General features: G+C 42.0%; 1 protein-coding gene and 1 pseudogene across 2 annotated transcripts in view; one reads left to right on the top strand and one right to left on the bottom strand.

The window, feature by feature from the left end:
* Window positions 1–17319, top strand: part of IL1RAPL2 (interleukin 1 receptor accessory protein like 2) — a gene marked incomplete at its 3' end in the record, with an annotated part of 1466967 nt that overhangs the window by 993704 nt on the left and 455944 nt on the right. The gene's annotated exons all lie outside the window — the stretch shown is intronic.
* Window positions 13468–13810, bottom strand: LOC308536243 (cyclin-dependent kinase 2-associated protein 1-like; annotated as a pseudogene). The gene has a single exon. The product of its transcript is annotated as a cyclin-dependent kinase 2-associated protein 1-like (transcript).

Genomic DNA, 17319 nt, shown 5'->3' on the forward strand with positions numbered 1-17319 from the left:
AGAGAAAAGAAAAAGAAGAAAAAAGAAGAAAAAGGAAATAATGTATATATGGTGAAAAAATACCATAGAACAAACAGATAAACCAAAAAAATGCAAACACCAATTACCCAGAAAAGAGGGTGGGAGCAGAATCTGTAGAGGCCAAGCTTATATACAAAAAGGAAGGTTAAGGAATTGGTGAATATGGAGAGGACCTCAGTTCAGTATAGAGGAAATAGAAAGTGGATGAGTGGATAAGAAGAAAGAGAAAGAAAAACAATTTAAAATTTTAATTTAAAAATAGGATAAAAAATAATGTGAAAAGAAATAAAAAATATACACATGAAAAAAAGAAGATAAAGAAAAAAGAGATAACAAAATGATAACAAAATAAAAATGAAAAAAAGTGAAGTGTCATTCCTTTCCATTGCATTTCAATGCCCCATGGGGGCTGGTTTAAGATCCCACTCTTCTGTACTGTCTGTCACTTCTCAGCTTCCAGTTAAATTATTGAAGTTCCAAGTGGTCCACCACTCCTCTCTTTGTGTCTATCACAACAGCCTTGACTGCCAGCAGGCAGGACCAATCTTTCCACTTAGCTGGTCTGCCTGCTTTCAATCTTAATCTCTCAAGCAACTGATTCTGACAGGGCTATAGTTGGGGAGGTTGCTATATGGCTTTCCAAAACTGAACGACTTCTCTTAAGATTTATTCTTCAGATTTATTTTTGTATCTTTTGTAACACTCAAGGTATAGTCTGGGTGTGGCTGTATTGGTTGCCTGGATCCTGCAGGGAGGGCCTATCTCTTCAGGAGAAAATGGCTGCCTATGTCAGGCATGTCATGTATGTCTCAGTGCCAGACTCGTCGCCACCTCTCCCTAACCAGAGGCTGGTTTTACCTTGAGACTCACACCTTGATTGTCCCTATTCTGAGTTATACTCCCTTCTCCCATGGAGCTCATCCTGCAGGTTTCGGTTGCAGGCTCTGGGGGTCCAGCGGCTTTTGCCTCACTGAGCAGTCTGGGATGATGTCTGTGGCAGGGAACCAAACAGCTGTTTCTGGTTAATTTGATCAGGAAAAGACTCAAAGCCTCCAGAGACCTGCCTGCAGACTATTCAGGTTCAGGCTAGAGTAGCCTCACAAAATTATCCAAAGTGAGGGTGAGGGTTTTTCTAACACGGTGGGACAACTGCTTCTGTCTGCAGGCTAACTGTTATTCTCTGTATCTTAATGGGGTTCAGAAACTCCACAGGGTGGGTGAGGGAAGGGATTTTCCAATAGGTTGGGTCAACTGCCTTCCCCCACCAATGCAAAAACCACCTGGATAGCAAACTTTGCCTGATAAAGATGAGCTCAACAGCATGAGGCAATGACTCAGCACAGGAAACCTAGATGTCTGACTTCCACTCTCTAACCCCAGACCCCCCCAACCCTGGCTTATGCACAAACAGCTCCAGTCCACTCTGCCCTTCCTCTGCTGGAGCCCAAGGTGAGTGGCTGTACTTGAAATTTTGTGCATTATCCCTTTAAGTGGGTGCCTTATTTTCCAGCCATCTCTCCCTGGCAGACAGCAACCCTGCTGCTTTTCACAGCCCGATGTTATTGGGAACCTTTCTCAGTTCTGTTGCTCTCTGCTGGGGGTCCCAGCTTAGGGATTAGACTCCAGAGTTCTCAATGGCATCTCCACACAGCTGAGATATCTCTCCAGAACTTCACTACTGTCTGTGGGAACCTCACCAGCCCTTTCTCACCTCTGTCCTTCCTACCAGTCTCCTTGGCTATCAGATTTCCCTCCAGCTAGTCTTCAGTTGATTAGTCAGGGTGGTTTTTTGTATTTTAGTTGTAATTCCAGTTTGGTCCTGGGAGCATGTCTGTGAGCTTCCACTTACTCAGCTGCCATTTTTAATCTCCTTGTATGAGTTCTTTCTATAGTTTAGATATTAACCCCTTTGTGAGAGCTGCTGTTTTCAAGTATTTTCGGTTCAGTTGCCTTTTTATTTTGTTGGTAGTTTCTTTTACTGTGCAGAAGCTTTTTGGTTTGATATAATATCATTCATCAATTTTTTTGCTTTTACTTCCCTTGTTTTTTAGGTCAAATTCATAAAACATTTTCTAATGCCAAGGTCCAAAAATTTAATACCCATGTATTTTTCTTTGTAATTTTTGTTTCATATCTTATATGTAAGTCTTTGATCCATTTTGAATTTATTTTTGTACATGTAAACAAACAGTAGTCTAGTTTTTTGGTTTTTTTTTTTTTTTTTTTTGCATATGACATTCCAACTTTCCCAGTGCCATTTATTGAAGAGACTTTCTTTTCTCCATTGTATATTTTTGATATGTTTGTCAAAAATTATTTGCCTACCCCTGACCAATGTGGTTCAGTTGGTTGGGCAATGTCTTGTGCACTGAAAGGTTGCCAGTTCGATATTTGGTCAGGGCACATGCCAGGATTGTGGGCTTAATCTCCAGTTGGGGGTGTGCAGGAGCAGCCGATCGATATTTCATTCTCACATTGATGTTCCTCTTTCTATCATTTTCTCTCTCCCTCCCTTCCTCTCTTCTAAAAATCAATAAAACGTATTAAAGAAAATAAATAAATAAATAAATAAATGTAGAAAGAAGAAAGCCCAAATCCACCCCTTGAATTATATGTAAAAATAATTATTTGCCCATATACATGTGGCTTTATTTCTAAGCCCTCAATTCTGTCCCATTAGTCTCTGTGCCTGTTTTTATGACAATAACATGCTTTTTTTTTATTATCGTTGCTCTGTAGTATAATTTGAAATCAAGTAATGTCATACCTCCAGCTTTGTTCTTTTTTCTCAGGATTGCTTTGGCTATTCTGAGGCCTTTTGGTACAGTACAAAACTGATGGGTTTTGTTGTTGTTGTTGTTTTTGTTGTTGTTATTCTAGTTCTTTAAAAAAAGTGTCATTGTGATTTTGATGGGGATTGCACTACATCTGCATATTGCTTTGGGTAATATGGACATTTTAACTATGTTGATTCTTCCAATCCATGGACACGGGATATTTTTTTTTCCATTTTGTTGTGTCTTATTCAATGTCTTTTAATAATGCTTTATAGTTTTCAGTATTTAGGACCTTCACATTCTTTGTTAAATGTATTCCTAGGTATTTTATTATTTTTGTTGTAATTGCAAATGAAGTTTTTTTTTTTCTTTTTCTGAAATTTTATTGTTAGCATATAGGAATGCAGTGGATTTTTTATATTGATTTTGTAAGGCAGCTATGCTCACCACTATACCACCAATGTTATATATTGAATTTTAATCCTGAAACCTTATTTTTTGTTGTTTCTAATAGCTTTTGGTGGAGTCTTTAGAGTTTTCTATATACAGAGTCATGTCATCTGCAAAAACTAACACTTTTACTTCTTCATGCTCAGTTTTCATTTTACCTTTTCAATGTGGCTACTAGAAAATTTAAAAAAATTATTTCTATGAGACAACACTGATATAAAGTGAATTGGATCATATAAGTTTCCTATTCAAAATCCTTCATTAGCTTTCCACTCTACTTGAAATATACTTTAAGCTCTTTAAGTTGAACTTATACGGTCCTACATCATCAGGTTTATGGTACCTGTCTATCTTCATCTTTTTCCTCTTCTACTCCATTCTAGTGGTCAAGCCTGTTTCTACCTCAGGGCCTTTCCACATGTTGTTCACCAGACCTGGAGAAGTCATCATTCCATTTTTCATCTGACTGAAAACTTTTCATCCTTACATCTCAGCTCATGTCCACACAGAGGGGCCTCTGGCCTCCTAGTGTCAACTAGGTCCATTGTGTTATCCACTCATAGCATCCTTGTTCTTTTTCTTAATGACACTTTGCAAGTTGTAATGACAAATTTACTTACTCGTTTTTAAAATTCCTTTTGAAATAATTCAATCTGTGATTTTTAAATATACTGTATTGATTTCAAAGAGGAAGGGAAAGGGAGAGAAAGGAAAAAAAAACACACATCAATGACAAGAGAGAACCATTGATTGGAAGCCTTCTGCACTCTCCGTACTGCAGATCAAGCCCACAACCCAGGCATGTTTGGGAATTGAACCATTACCTCCTGGTTTATAGGTTGAGCTCAACCACTGAGCTACATGAGCTGGGCCAATATATGTTTTTTAACCATTGTATAGTTAAGGTCAGACAATGTTATGGATGCTTAGTAAATATTTATTTAATAAGTTATTGTCTATATAAACACTTTCTCAACTGTAATGTATTTTACATGTAATAGCCCTATAGTAGTAATGGTGATAAGAAGAGATGGAATAAAATGGGAAGAGGAAGAAGAGAAAAAGTGAAATAATTTTAAAGTCTTTGCCTTGAATCAATTTTAAAATAGTTTTTCTTTGAATCTTGGGTTATATTCAAACCACTGGGAATAAGTAACAAAGTAGGCAGTTATATTACACTGCCTTTTTAAAACACTTGTATTTTCAAAAGCATATTTTTCCTTAAAGAAAGTTCTTCTTAAATTTCTTTTTCTTTCTCCTTGAAGAATGTCTTCTTATAGGAAATTCACAAAACCGCTGGTGACTCAGATTTCTACTTGCCTTCTCAAAGGCATACATATATCTGTATTTCCCAGGTGGAATGCACCATGGGAATGGATTGGAAGGGGTGGAGAAATAAACATTAAAACAATTTTAGTAATAGTTGTCAGCTAATAGGAAATCAGAATACAAATGAACCAATGAAAAGAACCATTTTTACCATTCATTGGTAATTTTTGTTTCCTATTTGTGCAGTCTCTCCTGCTTCTCTCTCTCTCTCTCTCTCTCTCTCTCTCTCTCTCTCTCTCTCTCTCTCTTCTTATCATCACACAAGAAAATGTTTATTGACTTGGGAGAGAGAGAGAGAGAGAGAGAGAGAGAGAGAGAGAGAGAGAGAGAGCCATTGCCTCCCATTCATGCCCCCACCAGAGATCAAACCTGCAACCTTTATGGTGTAAGGGAGACACTCCAACCAACTGAACTATCCAGTATCCAGCCGGGCTCTCCTCTATCTCATTACCCATTGGTGACTTCAACAACTGAACATATCACTAGCAGCACTATTCACATTTATTTTTTTTTTATTTAATCCAGTCGAAATGGTTAATCTAGTAGCCTTGGCTAAATACACAGAGAATGTGGGAAAGTGTGAATGTCCCATGTCCCATGTGGTTCAGGGTTCAGGCTCTGGAAGAGGGACTGCATGCAAATGAAAGAGACAAGACAAGAAATAATAATTGGAAATTGGGGGCCAAGCAAGAGCCTGTCTCAAGAGCATGGACTCCGCTTTGGCTTAGGCCTTACCATCCTTTTATTCAGTTTGGGATACATCTATTGCCCTTAGATGGGCAAGTTCCAGTAACAGACAGACTATCTTATCAGTAAGGATTTATATGACTATCTGGTAGGGAAGTTGCTTCAGCTACCATTGTCTGGACTGAACAGTGGGTGCATAGGCCTGACCTTTGCCAGGGCTTCAAGGGTCACCAGCATTCCGGGTTCCTTGTCCACACCTCTCTGCTAGAGAAGACAATAGGCAGCTTCCCCCAGGAAAGCATTTACAAGCCATTGTGATGGTCATGAATCACTATTTTGGGGGCCTAAAATAAGAAATTGGGTACTGAAGAAGATAAAGCTTTTGGGAGATTAAGGAAGTTCCAAATATATTTGAAGCCATTCTGAAATTACTGCCTTAGCGCCCTGTGTAATTCATCATATTTAGGAGAGAGTAGGCGCAATGGTAACAAATATTTGCACAGTCTGTCAATTCACTATTTGTAATCTAAGTGAAGCTGTCCAAAGATATATGTCTACATGAATCTGTTAGTTTTTCCAACTACAAAATGAAATAATTGTTCCGTAGTGTAAAGCTCAGCAGTATTGCTATAAACAAGTATGATTGCACTGTGCTTTCTTTATATTTTTCTAATAATTTCCTTTTCACTGACAAACTGAGAACTTAAACCTAGCTTTACTTAAATGCCCTAAAAGTAAATTTACCTACCTTTATGGCTTCGCAACAATAGTTTCTGTCTTAAAGTTAATATTTCCATTAACATTTTAATAGCCAAAATAGTGTAGCTTGTACTAAGCAGCACATTACAATCTTCATTTAAATGAGAATCTTGTAAAAGAGCAACATAAAAAATTACTTGTGTTAGAAAAGTTTTTTTTTCTGGGTTTTGTTTTTGTGTTTTATTTGTGGCATAACCTCTCTACATATCAGAAAAAGATTAAGGCAGCTCTTTTTGAAGTTACTGAATGGATTCTTGAGAAAAGATTATGAGAGTCAATCTTCTATTTTTAATGAGAAGATCTTACTTTGATATGTGAAAAATAACACCCAAGAATTGAGGTTTTTGAAATCAAAATTAATCTGCTCATTTCAGATTTGGAAATCAAAGGCAAACTAAAATCTTTTAGCTCATATTTGTTAGATATAGATGAAGAGATTATGATAGATAGATGATTGATTGATAGATTGATAGATAGATAGATAGATAGATAGATAGATAGATGATAGATAGATAGACATAACCAGACTTAAGACTGTTTAGAAGAATAGGAATGTGTCATTTTACAAGATGCCACTTAATAAGCCACAACCAGAGAAGTCCTATTACATAATTCCTGGATACCTGACATAATTTGCCTTATGTACATTTTTATCTCTCTTTTGCCACTATCTTCCCCTAAACCCATCCCCCACACATACACACACACCTATTTTATCTCTATTACAAAACCCTAATTGCTCCTATCTCTGCTTCTGCCTTCTCTAATCATGTTGTTTGAAATCAGACTGCCTGAGTTCAAATCTCTTTTAGCCACTTCCTAGCCTTATGGTCTTATCAAGTCTTCTAATCTCTTTTTAGTTCAGTATCTGTATATTTGAAGTAAGGATAATGATGGTTCTACTTCACAGACTTGTTATGAAGATGAAAAATAATGCATGTGAAGTACTTTAACATAGTGCTTGCAATAAATATAAGCTATTTATTACTTTAAATTATGCTGTTATTTTTCTTCTATCAGACTTCTAAATATCCTACAGTTATTAAATCAGCTCCTTAAAGCATCCTTTTCCCTGTACTAAAGAGAAATGATAAGGGCTTTTTTTCTCACCCCACTTTGCCTCAGTCTCATTTGCTTCTCATTGTCAAGAGAAAGAGACCAGCAAATTAAATAAGCATATTTTTGACTGGTGAAATCCAAATCCAAAAAGCAACATATAAAAATAATGCAGAACATCAACAGTTGTTCTTTAATAACTCCATTTTTCTAAGCTTCCTGACACCTAGGCCACAGTATTTCTTCATACTTTGTCTTGGTCCCCTATCCCATGTCTTGCCAACCTAACTTGACTTTGTACATTGTAGCACTTTCTTCTTTCTTCTGTAGTCGGTTAATTTAATTCCATATCAACAAGCATTTACTGAACTATTGAGCACCTGGCCCTGTCTTAGGATATCCACAAGGTGCAGGGAGGCAGGAAGTTTTTATGAAACAAAATTGTGAAATACCACATTACTTTTTACCAAACAAGAATTATATTTGAATTATATTTATAAAATTAATATAAAATTATTAGAAAATCCTGCAAGAAGGGATATTCATTTCATCATATGTACTGCAATTATTTGTTTATACATTTTTTCTATCACCATAATATGAGTTCCTTCAGGCCAAGTAAATGCCTCAGTAATGCTGTCTAGCTGCTATAGTCTTTTTCTTGTAGGGGATACTCAGCAGATGTTTATGAACAGGTGGAAGGATAAAAGCATGAGATCTGGGTCTTAACCTCAAGTAGCTTGCAGCTAGTAGAAAGAACCACCTGTGGATACATAAATACCAGTAATCCTCATCCCAGCTTAAATTTCTAGTCCCTAACCTCTTCTACCCCCCATTTACTCAGTCCACAGAAAATATGACCTGTATGCTTACATTTCTCTTCCACAGTTTCTTCTGCCTAGGGTGCCCTTCCTCTCATTTTCTTTCTAACGAACTGTTATATCTTAGGTATAACTCTAATAGGGTCTTCTTAGTGAAGTCTTTTCTATGCATCTTCCCCAAGCAGAATGAATACCTCTGTCTTCTGCCTACTTGTATCCATTTTCATGTACCTTTCTTAGCATTAGTACATTGAGTCATAATTACCTATTTATCTTCTCTTTAGCTTTAATGTGATTGGGGCTTTAATTTATCTATGTAGTTCTAGGTTTGATGACAGTGTCTGGCATATAGTTATCACTCAACATATAAGTTGAGTGCAAAACATGAATGAATCAATTAATCAATGGTTCAAGAAATTATTACTATAAATGCTTTAACAGCAGTAAAATAAAGATATAATAATTGTTAAATTGTGTACTATGGTCTCAAATGCCAAGTTCAAATTCCCCTGTTCATGGTTAAATTTCTCATCATCTCAGTCCCACTCCTCTTTTACTTTTGTCAGTTCCTGTATCTTCTGTCTGTCCTTGATTTTTCCATTACCATCACCTGTTATTATAATAAACTATATGAGCATTCAGAACAAATATGTGTACAGAAACAAACAAAACAAAATTAACCATAGGTGAAATTACATCACCTGAAGTACAAGATTAACATGCATAATTGATTGAGGGATATTCTAGTTAACTGCAAGGAATTTTTGAAGTCATCTGGTTCACTGATTCCCAAACCTCTCTTAACATTATAGACCACCTACAAGCACTTTTTAAAAATATAATCTTGTACTTCACTCTGAGATTTCAATTCTCAGGAGATCTGAAATGGGGTCTGTGAACCTACATTAAAAGCAAGCCTACTTGATACTTTTAATATAAACTGTCCATGTACTATTTTGTAAATACTGATCTAGTCCAACTCCTTAACAAAAGTGGAATCCCCTTTATAAAATTCTTAACATGTGGACATTCAGTAACTCAAGGCAGCCTATTACATTGTTGGATGATCCTAATTGAAAGTTCTTGCATGTTAAACCAAAGTCCTAGAAATTTTCTCTAATAGTGTGCTTCCAGCAATCTCAGAATGAACCCTTTATAGTCAGACATGCAGTTGGCCCATTGTTTTACTTAAATATTTCTAAAGAAAAAAAATAAAAACATAAATTCTGTCTAAGGGACTAAGGGATGTGTTTATCAAGGAATCAAATTATAATACAGGCACATTTATATTGATAAAGCAAAAATTATCCATAGGTTTATTCCCTTAGTTAACAGCTAAGCTTTCTTTGAGAGTTCTTTCAGCAATAACTTCCAGTAACAAATCTTATCTGAGTATTTTAGAATAATATATGTCACTTTAATGACAACAATCAGTTTGAGTAGTTTGAGAGGTTTGATTGAAAAGGCCCACTAGCCTACTGAGATATATCAAGGCTAGAATTGGATTTAACTCCAGCTTCAGGATGTTCCTGGACAGAAAGAGCCCCATTTACTTCTGGACTTCCTCAAGACAGAAAGACAAGCTTGGGAAGTTTGTGCCAAAATAATCATACCACTGAGAATAGTACACAATTGGGGTAGGAAGTGGAATGATAAAGAAGATTTACATTGAAACTGAGGAGAAGGAGGGTGGGGAAGCTAGACAGTGAACAAAGGAACTCAGTGTGTAACTGCCAAGCCATTTCTTTTCACCATGTCTTCCTTCCCAGTAAGCGTGTCTCTTCCATAGCTTAATTTAGGCTCTGTCATGATCCTATAGAACAGCGGTTCTCAACCTGTGGGTCGTGACCCCTTTGGGGGTCGAATGACTCTTTCACAGGGGTCACCTAAGATAATCAGAAAACACATATATAATTACATATTGTTTTTGTGATTAATCACTATGCCTTAATTATTTTCAATTTGTAACAATGAAATTGGGGGTCACCACAACATGAAGAACTGTATTAAAGGGTCGCGGCATTAGGAAGGTTGAGAACCACTGCTAAAGAACAACACCCAGGGGCGACTTGGGTGTGGCTGTCCTATTCCGGTGGCCAGCTGGGGTGGGAGGGAAAGGTTGTTTACTCTAGCTCTCCATTCAACTCAGCCACCAGGGCAGGGTTAGAATGAAAATAATGCTAGGAGAGCTGTAATTCTGTCTTCGGAAAATTAATCCGCAACTGCAGTTCCAGAGTGCAACCAACCTGGAAGAGGGATGTACAAATAAATCTCACCTTGGAGAGGAGAGGATGTAACAACCCATACCACTAACTGAAAACAACACTCTGACAAAACCATGGAAGGGTGTGGACGGAATAAATGAGATTATCTGGGTTAAAACTCAGCAACTCTTTTTGCACTGATGGCAATCAGGGAGGCAGATGTCACCTTCCACCACATAATAGGCACCTGGCTGACTGACCTAAGGCAAAAATAGGCAGGATAAGAGGGAGTGGGAAAGAAGTGGGAAATAATATTAAACTAGGGAAGAATCAGGAAAAAGGAAATTGAGATAGGAAAGGGATATAATTAAGGGTGGTTATAGCATCCCCGACCCTCCCAGGAATATAACTAATGGCAGCCAGTCTTTTAACTGTTTTTTCCCCCCACAAAGTAGTGAATTCCTCCTTTTTTGATGATACTTTTACTGTTCTAGACTTATTTCAATAAAAAATGCTAAAAACCCCAACAACAAATAAAACAATAGCATACATGCAGCTAAGTACAAAGCCCCATGCCAGGAGATGAAATTTATTAAAGTTGTTCTCTCTCTGCTTTTCTTTACCAGAGGCCCAGTGCATGAATTTGTGCATGGGTGGGGTCACTTGGTATGGCCTGTGGGGATTGGGCCAAAACTGGCAGTCCAATGCCACCTGCCGCTCCTGCCTGTTGTTCCTGCTCATCCTGGCCCTGTTGCACCTGCTGTGGGCTCATGCCAAGTCAGTCCTGATCAGGAGAGGCGCTTGCCAGCCGGTTATGAACCCTGTGTCTGGCGCCCATCCCGAGGGGTGTGTGTGTGTGGGGGGGGGTCCGGACATGATCAGCCCTCCGGTTTGGCAGTGGGATGCCCTTGTTGGCCCAGGATCCAAATCCATCTCACTGACGTTCATACTGGTTGTTGGGAGCCACCTGGTGGCCGCTTGTATATCGTTTCTTCCTTATGGAGTGTCTAAGGAGGGGAAGTGGCTGTGGTGCCCAAGGCCGACTTCCAGGAGGCTGGTGATGCTGTTGGAATCGTGTTGGTGGCACCGATCCATTGGTGCTTGGCCAATTCTCTGGAGATTGGACCTGCAGGACTACTGAGGGAGTGAGTGGCTGCCGCCATGTTGGTGGGCTGCTGGGACAGGTCAGTCAGCTGAGCAGCACTCCTCCTGTGGGGTGCACTGACCACCAGGGGGCAGCTCCTGCATTGAGCGTCTACCCCATGGTGGTCAGTGTGCATCATAGCGACCAGTCAACTGGTTGTTCGGTCGCTTAGGCTTTTATATATATAACTAGTGGCCCAGAGCATGAAATTCATGCACAGGGGGAGAAGGGGTTCCCCTCAGCCCAGCCTACACCCTCTCTAATCGGGAACCCTTGGGGGATGTCCGACTGCTGGTTTAGGCCCGATCCCTGGGATCCCCCTAACTGGCAGCTGGACATCCCTCTTGCAATCTGGGACCACTGGCTCCTAACTGCTCACCTGCCTGCCAACCTGATCTCCCTAACTGTTCTCCCTGCTGACCTGACCCCCCTAACTGCTCTCCCCTGCCAGCCTGATCGCCCCTAACCACCTCTGCCTCGACCCCGCCACCATGGCTTTGTCCAAAAGGACATCCAGAAAGTTGTCTGGAAGTTGTTTGTTCTAATTAGCACATTATCCTTTTATTAGTATAGATTGATTTTAGAGAGGGAGGGAGATAGAAACATCAATGATGAGAGAGAATCATTGACTGACTGTCTCCTGCACAACCAACACTGGGGATTAAACCCATAACCCAGGCATGTGCCCTGAACAGGAATTGAACTCTGGGCCCTTCAGTCCTCAGGCAGAGGCTCTATCCATTGAGCAACACTGGCCATGGATACACGTTTCCTTTCCACTGGAACGTGTTCTGTTTGCTGGAGCTGAAACACTGAAGCTGTCTCACTGGGGCAGAGTGGGGTGCAGTGGGTTGGAGTAGGTGAAGCCCCCTGAAAGCTGGAGAGGGGCCTTGTTTAACAGCCAGACTGTTTCATGGCTGTGCTGTCTCGCAGTTGAATGGCCACACTGTTGGGCTGTGCTACTGTCAGTGGGAGTTTACACAACAGAACTGTCTGCACGGATAGCTTCCTCCTCACCACACCCCCAAGCTGGGGGTTCCTCTTAGGGTTGAAGTGACACCGACCACCCTTGGTTGGTAGCCCAATTGGCCACTTTGGAAAGAGAAGTGGGGAATCCTGATTTTACGTGAATGCTCCAATTTCTTAAGTTGGCAACTAATGCGAACTTCAGATGTTTGGGCCAAACCAGAGAGGTGGTCAGGTCTGGTGTCCAGGCCACTGGGCAGCACTGGGCTCAGCCCAGCTATAAAGGGACCCTAGGCATCTGGGCAGGTGAAGGGGTTGGGGGTACGCTTGGGTAATTCCGATGTCACCCCACTTGGTTTTTTGGTTTTTTCCCCCCACTCATCACAATTTATTATAATCTGTTGGCAGCATAGATAGATATTAGTTACCAGAACTATGTCTTATAGAAGTGGACAGTATGTAGCCATTCTATGGGGAACTGTGTGCACTTAAGCATCAGCATGATCTTTCAGTTTCTCTTTTTTGTTGTTAATGAAAATAAGCTTTATTACATCAAGTAATAAATACATACAAAGATGCAAACACTATTAGTCACTGTCTTCCAGATGTTTGGATCCACTGATGGGAAAGGCAGAACTGAAATGTACATGCATCCTTAGGGGAAATTTCAGGGGTCCTTGTCAGGCGAGGTTCAATAAATTGCTCTTTCTTCTGTATTTATACCTTGTGCATTTTAAAGTTTGACTTCAAAGTACTAATAGTCATGCAAATGCTTAAGCAAAAAAAAAAGTTACATTGAAAAGAATTTATACTGTGTGGTGAATGGGCACTGGCTACTAAAGTGCTGCCTCAGGACTCACTGAAACAAACCCTCAGAGTTGGATCAGCTCAGAAGAGAAACATAAAAAACCATGTGCGTAACAGAAATGTATTCAGAAGAGAAACACGTATCTGGGAGGCCAACTACAGTTTGCTGTGATAGATAACTGACATGCATCATATAAATCAATGCTTTAAAAAAACACACAAAATGCCCTGGGTAGTTCCTAACTAATATGTAAATCTAATAACTGCAAAAATCTCTTCTCCATCTCAGCGATGGGAGGTTCAGAGCCTGATGAACCACGGGAGGGGCACGGGGAGGAGAAACCAAGCTGTTACCATTTTGAAACCAAGTTTCATCTGAAGGGGGTGCAAGCATGAGCTGTCACTCCTTGGAAGAAGAGGGAAAGCCTTTCACGCTGACTTAGGGGCTAGGACCTGATGTTCCGCTCCATCTCGTCCAAGCACTCCCGAACCAGCCCTGTCGTGTAGATGATGCCTCGTTTCAGTCTCTCCATCGCGCTCTTGCTGCCCGCTTACATGAGTCAGATCTCCTTCCCTAGTTCTTTGATGATGACCAGCAGCTCAGCATATTTGCTCTGGGGCACCTGGCTGTTCTCTCTTCCCTGCATGTTAGAGATGGTGGTCCTAGTCACTCAGCAGCTGGCGGTACTGGGAAGACATTGCCATGCTGGTGGAAGGCGGGTGAACGCTCCCAGAGGCCTTGATGGAGGTGGCGGGCATGTGCATGGTCAAGTTCAGTTTGTAAGACATCCCCCCCAGCCCCCTGCCTCCCGCTACGGGGCGCAGGCCCCATGAGACGGCATCAGCAGCGGTGGTGGTGAGGCCAGGCGGTGGCGAGGTGGGCCTGGGGTCTGTGTGCCTGTCTGTGCACCTGCCCAGCTCCTGCACACTTTTTGTTGTTTACAGCTAGGGTGCACTGACAAATATGGCTGTCCCCTCACCCTGACACTGCCGCAGTATTATGATCTTTCAGTTTCTTGATGTTCTGCTTGTGCTGCTCAATTTCTTTCTGCAGAAGCTCAATCTCCTTTTTATGATGAGTGATCTCTTCATGTTGTTTCTTCAAGGCTGCCAGCTTTAATCCGCTCTGGGAAGTATCCTTCCTCTTCAGCCTTCTCCTTTTTTGTGAAGGTCCCCATGGCTTCCCTGACTGCGCCTGCCTTGGAGCTGAAATTATCTGACCATTGCAGCCAAAGCCTCTGGCTTGCATGGCCCTCACCCCCCACACTTCGAGCCGCAGATGTGCCACTGATGCAGAGACTGCCCTGGTTGTCAGTGCCGTGCAGTTCCAGACCACCCCACTTAGTTTTAAATGCAAACCTGCCGTGGACAGGCCTTGAAGGTCTTTTTTCCATGGCAATCACGGGGAAACAGGCCAGCCGGCACCCCCGGCCCCGGAGGGGTTTGGGGGTGCCGGCTGGCCTGCGCCACGCCTCTCTCTGATTCCGATCGCCATGGTGATCACTGGGAAGCAGGTCAGCTGGCACCCCCGCCCCAGGGGAGTCTGGGGGTGCCGGCTGGCCTGTGCTGGGGCTCTCTCTGTCCCTGATCGCCATGGTGATCACGGGGAAGCAGGCCAGCAGCTCTCTCTGCCTCCATTCCACAATGCAATCACTGATCACCGGCCACCTTTGCCCGCCCCTAACCTCTTGCCTGCCGCCTGGGTTTCCGATCCCTTTTGCCTCCCAGCATTGTGGCTATGTATGCAAATTAACCACCATCTTTGTTGGCGGTTAACTGCCATCTTGGCTGGCAGTTAATTTGCATATCCCCCTGATTAGCCAATGGGAAGGGTAGCGAAGTTACAGCTAATTACCATTTTTCTCTTTTATTAGATAGGATAGAGGCCTGGTGCATGAAATTCGTGCACTGGGATGGTCCCTCAGCCTGGCCTGCACCCTCTCGCAATCCAGGAGCACTCGGGGGATGTCCTACTGACAGCTTAGGCCTACTCCTCCCCCACAGGGTGCAGGCCAAAGCCGTAAGTCATACATCCTTAGTGTTGCCTTTAGAGGCAAAAGAGGCTCCCACTACTGCCACTGTGCTTGCCAGTGGTGAGCTCAGCTTCTGGCTGAACAGTGCTCCCCCTGTGGGAGTGCACTGACCACCAGGGGGCAGCTCCTGCATTGAGTGTCTGTCCCCTGGTGGTCAGTGCATGTCATAGTGACCGGTTTTTCTGCTTTTGGGCTGAAACTGGCTCTCTCTGACATCCCCCAAGGGCTCTGGGATTGCGAGAGGGTGCAAGCCAGGCTGAGAGATCCCACCAGTGTATGTTTGGGGCCAGGGAGGGACACGAGAGATTGGCCAGCCGGGGACGGACCATGGGAGGGCTCTAGTACATGCCCAGCCTGTCTCCCTCAATCCCGATTGGCCAAACCCCAGCAGCAAGCTAACCTACCAGCTGGAGTGTCTGCCCCCTGGTGGTCAGGGCATGTCATAGCAAGCAGTTCAGCAGCCTTAGCCTATCATTAGCATATTACTCTTTGATTGGTTGAATGGCAGACTGGACAACTGGACACTTAGCGTATTAGGCTTTTATTATATAGGATGATGTAAATGCATCATAATAGAGGCTCATGGTAAGGCCTAACACATCCCCTCTGTTAAAGAAATTGGGGACTTGGAGCTCCAGTGGTGCAATCGGTTAGCTCGCGGTACTTATAAGAAATTGGGGACCATATTGTCATGCACTCATTCAGTGAACATCTCCAGTGCTTTCTCGAGCCCTGAGCAGTCTTTCTGTGGGTTCCCATTTCCAGGCCTGCAGGGCAGGGGGTAGCGGGGCAGCCACTGCATCACTTCAGTGTCTCTGCTGGGTGACTCCCCAGCATGTATCAACGGTCTCAATGGGAGTCCCAAATTTCCTAATAAATTTCCAAACAAAATTAATTTTAATGGCTTTAATTAGTCTTAATGGACTATTCCTATTAGTATTTGTTCCTTTTGTAAGGTTGTTGAGGAAATACTTAGAAAAGAGGAAAACAACAGGCCAATGAGAGAAACGATTGCTCCAAAATCTTTTTGAAATTAATTTCCTGTAGCTATCTACTCAAATCTTCCATGTGCAGTGCTCACACTTCACTTGGAGCAGGGTGGGCAGGGGCCCGGCTCTAGTGACTTGGAAGAAGCACCATGATAGCAGTAACCGCTGGTCACCCCTGGCGCTTCTGGTGGTATCCTTTCTTCCTTGTGGAACATCTAGGGAGAGGAAGTGGCTGCAGTGCCCGAGGCTGAGTTCCAGAAGGCCAGCAGTGCTGTCAGGATCATGCCGGCAGTGCTGGTCCATTGGTGCCTGGCCTGTACTCTGTTGATTGAACCTGCAAGACTACAAAGGGAGCCAGTCCCCAGTTCTGCCCTGCCTCCACCACCTGATTGGAGTCTGAGGGCTGGGAGGAGGGACCAAGCAGTCTTCCTTCTGCCTGCCTGCTCACCAGTCACTGCTGCCACAGATTCATCTGTGCCTGAGGGAACCCCGGTTCCCCCGTTAGCCATCCCCTGATCAATGGAACCTGCTGTTCAGTCATCCATCAGGTCGTTTAGGACATGTCGGCCTAAATGACTGGCTTTTTATATATTAGGATAGATAATAGCACTTAGCATTTTCTGCCATAGCACATATAGAAATCTGCAATTATCTCATTTATTTTTTTCCAGTTTTCTTATTTACTGCCTATTTCCCTTCCAGTAGAATGTCAGATACATGAAGATAGGGATTATTTATTATTTATTACATATATTCCCCGGACATAGACGAGTACTTGGACACAGCAGGCACTTATTAAACATTGATTGATTGATTGATTGATTGAGTAAATGAATGAATGAATGAATGAATGAATGATGAGGATCACTGAGCAGGCAGAATAAACCCTTAAGAGACATTCAAACTATTATACTGTAAAACCCTTTGTCTTCTAGCCCATGTTTACTACCCAAACCTTATAATCTGCTCTCCCTTCAGGCACTTCAACTCTTCTCACATACCACACTCTTCCTACCTCAGAATATTGTCACATGTGCCATTTCATTTTACCTAGAATGCTACTCCCTAGATTGGCAACCTCTCATACTTAAGTTCTCTTTCAAAAAGGTACCTAAATGAGACCTTCTTGGCCACAGTATATAAGTAGTCCCACCAATTGCCCATCTTGTTACTTTCTGTCACTTTACATTGTTCATTTCCTCCAAATCACTATTTATTGGTAATTTTTATCTACATATTGAATTGCTTCTTTTTAAAAATGTATCTTTATTGTTGA

Source organism: Myotis nattereri, assembly GCF_964212035.1.
Source record: "Myotis nattereri genome assembly, chromosome: X".
Classification (NCBI taxonomy): Eukaryota; Metazoa; Chordata; class Mammalia; order Chiroptera; family Vespertilionidae; genus Myotis; species Myotis nattereri.